Here is a 10,852-nt window from a genome sequence, read left to right as displayed (position 1 = left end):
CTAGTGACCCAGAAACTTGTAATGTGGGGGAACAGGTTAGGAATAACAAGGTTCACTTTTTTTACTTGAAAAATTTGCAAATGCAAGAAATTTGCTGCTGTTTGACCATCAAAGTTTGGACCCAGGGCCGGACTGGGAACAGCAACCAGCCCAGGCAGATTGCTGCTCGACTGTCCCGGAGGTGTGTGGGGGGAATAGTTGCTAGCAAGAAGCACCACTCCCGCTTTTGTTACACGGCTGCAAAACCAGCCCCCAGTGACCAAACCGGCCCCCACAGGCACAAAACCGGCCCCTACCCCTCTGGCCCACTGTGGAAATGCCTGGTGCCCGCTTCGGCCAGTCCAGCCCGGTATGGACCCCCTTTATCCTACCTCACTGAGAGAACTTGGCAATCAACAAACATTTGGAAATTACATGTTCAACTGAAAATAGGAATGACAAATCCAGTAGGTCCTGCTGATAAAACGCATTGGATTTGCCAATGCTTTTTATTTTGTGGAAGCCTCCATGGCAACCATCTTTGAAGGGGATTTAAAAAAATTAAATGATTGCCTCTGTGGATGTGGATATAAGTGCATCCATGGGGGCCATGTTTGACAGCATATTTCATTTTTTACAAATCCTATTCAAAGATGGCTGACTTGGATGTGTGTTAATTCAGTGTGTCTGCCATGGATATTTGCGCGTACACGGTGGCCATTTTGAAAGCATGTAATTTTATTCTTACAAATCCCATTAAGGGATGGCCTCCATTGATGTGTGGACATTTGATTTGTAAAATTAGACAAAATAGAAAAAATAATTGAAATATGACCCTTGTGCATGCTACCCCTACGCACCTGACCTGCTATTTTGAAATGACCTCAAAACATCCTAAAAGAGCATGATGGAGAGATAAAAATTAACAAGGAGCTGGAAGAGCAAGAGAGGAGTCTGGGGGAAAGAGTATGCGAGGTGGGGTGTGGAAAAAGAGCGGGGGAGTTAAAAGAGGAGCACAGGAATCAGGAAAAGAGAGCCAGGGAGACAAAATAGACCCTCACTGCAATTCGAGGTCTGGCATCAGCAGTGGAAGCATACATCAACCAATTAAACCACTGTAAGACTAAAATGTGCCTATGTGGGACAGACACAAAAGTAGAAAAGAAAGCCATCAGTAGACAGAGAGAGCTAGACAACAAAGGCGTTTGTGTGTAGATATAATGTATCGGAAACAATAAGTGTGTCCAAGTCTCTAGCTAAGACCTATTACCTCCTCGTTAGTCTTCCTCGCCACATGACTAACAAAGTGAGCGTCAGCTCCACAACAGAACCCTCCAAAGCAAAGCAAAAAAAGTCAGCATCCCATGCCTCCCATCCCTTCCCAATATGGCCGACCCAGTCACCCCTGACCCCTATAAGAGGCGGGCCGGCCCAACCCAACAGCCTGGTTTTTTTGTTCTGCACTCTCTCCGGAGCGCTTCAGGTAGGTGGATGAAATGGGGCATACTAACTGCTGATCAGCGCTGGTAGTTCACGTTTCGATGATGCGCTTCTGGGGGCACGCTGAGCGTGTTTAGGAATAAGTCACGTCATTAGTGCGTGCCAGCGTGTTGAGTGCGCGGCCATCAGATTCCACGGCCTCTTTGTTAGTCCCCGTGCTCGGGCAGCCCTGCTGGGCGGTTTTTGGCCAGCCCTGCTACTGCACGCTTTTCTTACAGGGCCTCCTTGGTGTATATACAGTTCGGCCTGTGTTTTTGTTTTTGTGGCACGGCTCCTGCTTGTATGGTGCCCTTGGTTGGGTCCTCTGTAGCGTTTGTATTTGCATTGTCAGAGGCTCTGTGGCACTTGTGTGTGTTCACTGGCCTGCCTTTTTGTAAGTGGCGCATGTGCCCCTGCCGTGGTGCTCCTGTTACGTTGGGATGCCGGCTCCCTTGGCTGTTGCGCAACCGGGACGTGATTCATTTTGCGGTTTGTGGCCCATTTGTTTGGCCGACTCCTGTGGTGTCGTTTGTTGCACTTCGGTGCCGTGTGTTCTACGCCGATTGTGTCCTGATGCGCCAGCTTGCTGTGCTCGCTGACTGTTTTTATGGCGGTGTTTTTGTTTTCCTGTCTTGATACGCCTCACGTTGTGCGGTGTGCGCTTCGTGTCTCCACTTCGCCTAGGCGCTTGCAGCGCTGGCCCGCGCTGTTGGTTTTGCCACGGTGCTCGCGACTGATCCCTGTGGTTCCAGCCACCCCCGCTCCTTGGGGCGTTTCTGCCTGGCTCTGGCTGGGGGGGCGGGATGGGTGGGGGTGGGCTTGCCTTCCTGGCCCGCTGCTGCCGTTGCCTTGGTGGTTCCCGGTCCCGGGGGTTGCCACATGTTCTCCTGTTCCTATGGCCTTCGTCTATGCTGTCTCCCGTTCCGGCCCGGCTGCCCCGGGGGCAGAGTTTGATTTGTCCCTCGCTGGCTCTTCATTTGTTTCGCTGCCTCTTCTCTGCCCAAGCGGGGGGGGGGGTTTACTGCCATAGTCTTGTGCCTCTGGTTTTCGGGGATCTCCCGGGTCTGGGTTCAGGTCCCGCATGCATACTTCACGCTCTTCTGGAGTGCGGTTTCTCGTTGTTACGTCCGGTGCCTTGGGTTGTTTCGACTCTCCGGTGACGGGTTTGAGTCCCGCAGTCGCTGTCAGCGGGTCTTTGGTTACATTACTTTCATTGTCATCTTTGTATTTGCGCTTTTGCTACTAGGTTCCGTGGCTTGCTTCTCTTTGCTGGTAAGCATGTTCTGTCCTGGTGGTTGGGGGTGCTGGCTGGGTGCTTGCTCTTCCTCCTCCGGTTCTGTGTTGCTCCGCTGTCATCCTTCCTGCGCACAGGCAGTTTGTTGCCTTCTACTCTGCCCCGTTTGGTTGGGGGTGTCCCGGGTGGTGGCCCCGCCTTGTCGGGCTCACTTTCTCGTTCCCCCTCCTTCTGGCCCTCGCGGCCCTGCCCTGCGCTCCCCCCTCCCCGCCGCCTTGTGCTTGATGCCCTGCTCTAGCGGGCTCTGGGGTTTGGGTTCTGGCGTTTGGCTCCCCCTCTCTGTGGGGGCGGCTGTGGGCTTCTCTGTACCGGTGTACGTGTGGGTCGCTCAGCCTCCTCTGTTGTGACTCCTTGCCCCTTCGCGGGCTTTAGTTGCCTTTCGGCTTGCCGTGTGTGTCCGCTCTGTGGGTTTCACTCTGGCCTTTTGGTTATGGTCTTAGACTCTTACCATGGCGTTTGGGTGTTCCTTCCCTGGTCTTTCACTGTCAGTGGGTGCTCAGTCTTGTATGTAGGCTATGGCCTTTCTTTCGGTATGGTTGGGGGATGTGTTTTACTGTTCCCGCGGTTATTTTGCGGGGTCTGTCCCTGTCTGTTGCTGACCGTCCTCCGGGGTTTTCATGGGGCTGTGGGGCTTTCGGCATTGCCTCCCTGTCTGCACCTGGCCTGGTCTGCTTTCTGCGGTTGTGCAGGGTCGGGTCTGGTTGGTGCTTGGGTGGGGTTCCTCCTGGGTCTTCCGGGTGCTGTGGACTATGGGGTCCTTCTTGGACTCGCCCTGTCTTATTCGGGGCTGCGGCTTGGCCGCTCCTTTGTCGTTTTTGTGTTGCTCACTCCGGCTTCACGTTTTCTCCGCCTGGTGGGGTTCTGTGGCGTTTGGCATGGTCCCGACGCAGGGGTTACTCGCACTTTCGTGTGGCGTTCCATGCAGTCTTGTTGTCTGGCTGTTTTTCTTCTGCCAGTTGTCTCTGGTCCTTCCTTGGATTCGGCCCGGGCCCTTCCCACTCCTGTCCTGGTTCGGCTGGGGGGTTCGGGCTCTGATACCTCCGGTTCTCTGCTCCCTGGTGGGCCCATACGCTTCCGGTGTGCTTGTTTCCTCGTCTTTGTCCCTGGATTTGGGGTTCCGAGGTCTGTTGGCTCTGGTGGCTCTGACGTGGCTCGGGTTCGGTTTTCACCCTGCCCTCCTGTCCCTCTCGCCTTTGGTGGGTGCTCGCTTCGGCGGCTCGCTTGGTTCCTTTGGGGGCCGGATCGGTCCGTGGCGCTGCCTTTTTTCCCCTGCCTTCTGTGCTTGGGTGGTCTTTCGGGCTCTCCGCTTTCTGCGATGGCCTGGTTGTGTTCCCTTGGTGGCCGGGTCTCTTCGGTGTCGTTTCTGTCCCTTTTCCTGGGTCTTTTTGTTCCCTTGTTCCGGCCTGGGTTCTCTCCTTGGGGTCGCGGTTTCTCTTCGGCGCCCCTTTTTCTTGTTGCCTGGAGCTTTTGCTCGGTGGTGAGTCTTGTGCCTGTGGTCATGTTGGGTCTCTCAGGTCATGCGAGTCTCGCGACCGTTGGCGTACGGTCGCGCTCTTCTTTTAATGCGGCTCTTGCCGGTTTGCTTCCGATTGGTTCCGCTGCCCCGTTTCTCTGGTGGTTTCGGCTCTCTCGCGGGTGGTGTTTTCCCTTGCGGGGTGGCTATGTTGGTCACACTGCTTCTCCCTTTCGGATGTGCCTTGTCTGTTGGCTCGCTGTGGCGGGGTTGCCCTCTGTTCCTTCGGTTTTGCTTTTTCCTAAGGGGGGTTTGATGCCCCTTGTTCGGGTTCTCCGTTGGCCGTTCCTGGTGTGTGGGTCCGGCGTACTGTCTGGGCTCTGTTTCTGTGGCGTCTGGTCCGGAGCTTTTCTCTGTCCCCCTTTGACCTTTGCTGCGGCTGGTTCTTGCCGGCGCCTCGTGTCTCTGGGGTCCGGGTTTTTGTTTTTCCCGGTGTCGTTGGGCCCGGGCTGGTTTTTCCTGCTCGTGGTTGCCTTTCCCCTGGGTGGTCCTTCCACTCGTCCTGGCCTGTTGGGTTTTGCCCTCTGGCCTGTTGGTGTCTTGTGAGTTTCCATGATGCCGTTTGGCTTTGGTATGTGCTCACTTTGTTAGTCATGTGGCGAGGAAGACTAACGAGGAGGTAATGCCCCGATTACTTACCGGTAATCTTCATTACTCCGAGTATGGTCTTCCTCGCCACATGACTTCCCATCCCTCCCTCCCTGTCTGGCTATCGGCTTCATGTATTGCTTGGTAGTTTCAGGCTGTTGGGTTGGGCCGGCCCGCCTCTTATAGGGGTCAGGGGTGACTGGGTCGGCCATATTGGGAAGGGATGGGAGGCATGGGATGCTGACTTTTTTTGCTTTGCTTTGGAGGGTTCTGTTGTGGAGCTGACGCTCACTTTGTTAGTCATGTGGCGAGGAAGACCATACTCGGAGTAATGAAGATTACCGGTAAGTAATCGGAGCATCCATGGGGAACCTTCAGAGTAACTCATAGCCCCTGATCAATCTCAACTCCATGCTCTAGCCATCACTCCTTTCCCACCATCACACTTTATGTGTGGGGTGTGAAGACAGTTTAAGACCAACCCTCATGGCACTCCTGCACAACACCAAAATGCTTCCTATGTAGGATCAACTGCAAATATAACATCCTTCTGAACAAGCACTCCCTCATGGTGCAGGTGCTACCAATGCAACAATGTATTACGGCACTTGGCAAGAGGTATGAAGCACAAAACAATTGCAATTCTAATTACAATCACAAACCAACATTGTAGTGAGGTAACATGCTAAGCAGTTTCGTCAGGAATTATTTCTGCATGCTTTGAGCAGAGGAGAATTTGAGTTCACTCCATGCCTGCCAACTCACACTGTGCCACCCTGTGACAAACGATATCAGCTCCCATTACACGGTCTCCCAGTGAGGAACCTATATCACACGGTGGCATGGAAAACAAGCTGAAAATCACTGTAAATAGTGTTTTTCCAGCTCAGTTTCCTAGGCTTTGAACTGCTGACATCCATTAAGGGGTATAAAAGCACCCCAAGACATTGGTATCAGCCTCAGCAAACTTTTTTTTTCTTTGGGAAGTGTGGGCTTGGGGTGGGGTTCAAAAGAGCCTCATCGGTACTTCTCGACACGAGGCCCTGCCCCCTTCAAGGCCCACCCCCTCCTCACACAGTGAGATTGTTCTTCAAGTTGGCAGGTATGCCACTCCTCAGCAGTGATTGAATCACATCCGTGCACACCCAAAAGTTGAGTGCAGTAAATGCTTCTCCTTCTGGGATGTGCAATGCATTGACTCCACACTGAACATTTGAACTGGGTTCAACACGGGACTTTAGCACGGGCGAGCTGGGCCCAGACCCAGGGCACCAATTTTCTGAGGGGGCGCATGAAGCTGTGTGCATTGAGGTTATGGCAGCAGAAGCACCCTTCTCATCTTGTTCCGACCTTGGCTTTGTCCCTGCCTGTTCGTTTTTGTCTGATTTGCCAGTTTAAAGTGGCTTTAGTCCTTCATTATCATAGGGCAGGCGATGTTTTTAACACCCCTTTATCCCACTTCCCTGCCCTCCCTTCACCCTCGGACCTCTTCTGTCACACATCAACAAAACCACCATCTGCGTGAGGCAGTTAAGCTATTGGGGCTTTAGGTGAGCTGGGGGAGGTCCGTGGATGTTTGTGTTCAGGGGCCAGTCCCTGCTCATCCAGGTACTGACCAGTGAACACAAAAGCCCCCCCCCCTCCCCCCGCTACCTCATTTACTTCACTAAAATTAGCAAGGGCGCCACATTTCTCTCCACCCACGCCCAGGGCTCTGGTTTCAACGCTGGCCTCGCGGCCTCGCTGCTGTAAGCTGTTAATGATTGTCCCACATCCCACCGCTGATTGTTTCCTGTTTTCAGCCCGTCCCCGGTACTTGCACACTCTCCACGGCGCTACCCGTTCCTTAACAGATCACTTCAGGTATCATTTTTTTAACTTAATTATCACGTTCATGTTCAAATACTGCATTTGAAAGTCTGAGTTAGTTTGAGGTTTAATGTAAAAGGATAGCGGCAAAAAAGAGAAGCTGAGGTCGATTTTGTGGGAATCTGACGAAAGTATGTGTTACTTTTAGTATATGTTACTTTTGTGCACTTTAGACAGACTGTACCTTTTCGAGGTGGAGGTCTTGGTATGACGCGGTTCTTACATCCAGCACAAGTCCCCGTTGCTACAACCACATTATATTATATTAATACTTTTGACGCGTGGGACACTTTCCTGCTTTTGCTCTTTTTGGCTGGTAGTGATTGTTAATGTTTTGTTTTTTTCACGTGCTCGAGAGGTTCAAGGTTAGCGTTGATACAGGAAATTCTGGGATAAAGCGCGAACATCTAGTGACGGTTACTTCATAACTTACCAACACATTTGAATAACATGAAAATAAAGTACCTTGGGGGAAAGAAGAGTACACATTGCCTTTAGCTTTCTCAATTATGCGTTAATATGAATGTGTCTTCCTTGTAAAATCACCGTTTTCAGTGGTTGAGAACTGTCGCCGCTGGGTGTGACGTCATGCCCCAAGGTAGTGTTTGTCATTACGTTCACGCATGCTACTGGCAGTTCTGGATCATCTCTGAATCCCGTGGATCTCTAAGGGAAGGGAAGGTGAAATCACATGTTTTTGAGGGTCATTCTATTGAGTTCACCGAATATTGGCATAGTTATAAAGGTTGGTGCTGTTGAAGTCAGTTGACACTAAAGGTCTTGGAGATTGCATCGAGTGAATTCAATGGGAATGAACTTCGGTGTGGATGTTGATTCCAATGAAGTCAGTTTAGGGTGAGGGCATTGCAAGCCCAAAGAATGCTCCCTGTGAATTCAATGAAAGGGCTTTGACTTCTTATGAGAGTGGCGATGAGTCCAAGAAGAGTGGTGATTTTATCAACTGATGGCTCACTTTTTATTAAATACATTTTTATGTCTTCAGAAATAATAAATAAACAAAACTCATTAAAAATTGACGGTGTGCTAAAACATTTGATAGAGAAAGCGTTGGTCGGTTAATACGTTTCAAATTTCCCTGTACACCTGGAGGAACATCCTTGTGCCCTCTTACAAATAATTTCTACTGGTTTCGGTTTCAGCATCTAATGTTTTTTTTCCCTTTTTTTTTTAATTAGATCCAAAATTTGCAATACAAATACATCAATTCGGGATATTCACGCACCAAAGATAAATACACCATTAAAACACATTGCATAGCTGTTAGACTTGGCTTTTTCAGCGGGTTTGCTACGCGCTGGGGGTACGCACCGTACATACACGGGTGGGGGTACGACTCGAACGTACACGGGTGTACATACACGGGGGGGTACGACACGTACACGGGTGTACATACACAGGGGGTTCGGCGCGTACTCACGGGGGCTGGGGGGGTGGTTAGGCGCGTACTCACGGGGGCTGGGGGGTGGTTAGGCGCGTACTCACGGGGGCTGGGGGGGGTACGGCGCGTACCGGGCCCCCTATTCTGTTCGTTTCGCGGCGTACTTCGCTTTTCCGGCACTTTTTGGGTGCCGTGAAAATATTGCCGTCCGGACTGCTGTCGGGTCGAATCGTACTTCCTGGGTCGTGAAACGCTGCCTGAAAGCGTCCCGACGTCAAGTCGAAGCATTCCCGGATCACATTCGTATGTATATTTTCGTCGTACGGTGTTTTTTACGATTCGTACGGAAATGGTGTTTCCGTGCGAATCGTACTTCCATGTTTGTAATGTTTTACAACCGGGTACGAGTCGGACGGAGAAAACGCTCCGACTGACGGTTCGTACCTGGTTTTTCCAGGATCGTAATCGGCACCACAGTGTTTTTCGTCTTTCACTTTGGAAAGGCTATCTGTCCCATAGGACGGAATGGGAGTTTATTTATAACATCTGATCCCATTGGGACAAGATGGAGAAATTGAGTTTAGAATGCCTAAACTCAGAATGTAAAAATGCATCTTTTAGTAAAGATATTTTTTATGTTCGGTGTTTGAAAATACCACTTTTATAAGTAGGCATTTTCTTGCTTAGCCATCCTGTGTGCCTCTGTTGGGTTGTGGATTTACTGTCTAGCTTAGGAGTGACAGGGGCTAGGGATGTGCATTCACTGTAGACAGAAACTGGGCGGTCAAGGTGTGTCCTGCCTTTCCTGGATGAGTCAGGTCTGGGCTGAATAGACCTGGGCTACATTCATAGTAGTAGGAGGACTTGCACTATCACCTGAATAGGCCTGGTATGCATTTAGAGTGGGGGAGGAGAATTCTCTTGCACCTGAATGGGCCTGCCTTGGACAATGCTTTCTCCACCTCCTGCCGGGATCCTCAACCAGAGAGGACAGAACTGGTTTGGGCTGAGCACAGACACTCTTTGTCCAAAAGAACAAAGAGAAACTGAGTATGAACATTGGGGCCCGGACCCCAGCACTTTAGATTACTGCTGAAATAAGGAACCTGCCAGGAACAAGAGTAGGAAAAGCTTTCAGGAGGAACTGCCACTTTGCTGTGTGCTCTGCTGTGTTGTCCTGCTGCTTGCTACTTCTGTCTTGGGAATGGAAAGTACTGGATTGTACTTTCATCATCCTGCTGTTTCTCCAACGGCTTCATGTAGAGCTTGCCTACTGTTGGAAGTCTCAGGGAGATAAAAGACTTCAGAGAACTCTTTTAGATCAAGGAACCTGCCAAGAAAAAGAGCTGGAGAAGCTGTGAGGAGGAACTACCACTTTGATGTGTGCTTTGCTGCAACTTCTATGTGAGTTTCTCCAAGGACTTGAGGTAGAGCTTGCCCTCTGTTCAAGAAGTCTCAGGAACAGTAAAGACTTCAAGTTCATCTGCTATCAGCACTGGGAACTTTGTGTTTTGTTCTGCAACAGAAGAAGAAGCAACCCAATGCCATCCCGACGCCGCTGCCAGCTCCGTATCCTGAAGATACCACAGAGGGCACCACCGTACCTCACACCGCAACCCCGGTCTCACCGATGACGATGCCCAATGGTGCCACAGAGCTGCTGCTTACACAGTGACCTGTGGGCACCACACTCCGCACCTCCTCGCTTCACGCCACTGCCCTGGTATTACTGCCGATGACAATCCACGCTGACATCAATGCCTCTGCTTGCACTGTGGTTCGAGGGCACCACCCGTAAGTTACAAGACATACCGCCCTCATCCCGCACTGCAGCCTTGGCCTACCAGCGCCATCAACTCCAGTTTGTCAGCCGACGACAGCGCTTCCACAACAACAACGCTGCTGCTTGCACCGTGACCTGCCAGCACCGCGACGAGCACCGCATCACTTCGCACCGCAGCCCTGGTCTCACCGACGCCACTGGACGACCGTCACTGGACCGCAGCCGGCACCAGTGACCTGAGGGCACCGCACGCCCCACCTTTGCACTTTGCACTACAGCCCTGATGCCTGCCAACGCCGGCACTCCCGACTTCAACAGTGAGTTCGATTTTCACTGCGGGTGACTTCAAGGGCCCTACGACTCCTGCACCGACCTCCGTAATCGACGCCTGTGGACGCCAGCTTTTCGGAGCTCCACAAGGGGTCGCTGTCTCCCTGCATTTCTTAAGGTATTGTTTTGTGGTTTTTCCCGACATCATAGCTGGCCCGCGATGCCACGGTCAGCCAGAACTGCTTGGATTTGTTCACGACGCCTTGATAGCCCCAGACAGAGCTATCAACTTCAAGGAACTGTATTTCAATTCTATTTTTGAGTATTGATATTTCTGACAACTGTATGGTGGATTTTTAGAGTTTTTGGTCTTGTTTGCACAAATAAAATATTGGTTATTTTTCTAAAACTGGTGTGGTGTCCTTTTGTAGTGTTCTCCATGTATTACTGTTGATTATGTGCAAATGCTTTACACACTGCCTCTGAGATACGCCTGATTTCTCGTGCCTAGCTGCTAAGGGGGTGAGCAGGGGTTATTTCACTAGTGTGCCCCCCTTTTCCAGACTAGAAGGAAGGGTCCCTATTTGGAAAAATGTGCCAACCAATGCCAACTAGAGACCCCCATTTCTAACAATAGCAAAGAAAAAACGTCCAGGGCCATAAAGGAGATGGTAATGA

The 10,852-nt window shown here is 51.1% G+C and overlaps 1 protein-coding gene across 1 annotated transcript in view; it reads left to right on the top strand.

Moving 5' to 3' along the window:
- The first annotated feature begins 6,587 nt into the window (after positions 1–6,587).
- LOC146822854 (uncharacterized) overlaps positions 6,588–10,852 on the top strand; it is a 180,785-nt gene continuing 176,520 nt past the window's right edge. Inside the window, exon 1 of the mRNA XM_085607027.1 lies at positions 6,588–6,716. The gene's annotated coding sequence lies outside the window, so the exon portion shown is untranslated. The remainder of the gene's footprint in view (positions 6,717–10,852) is intronic.

This window comes from Triturus cristatus, chromosome 5_2, assembly GCF_964204655.1.
Source record: "Triturus cristatus chromosome 5_2, aTriCri1.1, whole genome shotgun sequence".
NCBI lineage: Eukaryota > Metazoa > Chordata > Amphibia > Caudata > Salamandridae > Triturus > Triturus cristatus.
The sequence above is the reverse complement of the archived record's forward strand: the minus strand, read 5'-3'. Positions and strand labels throughout refer to the sequence as shown.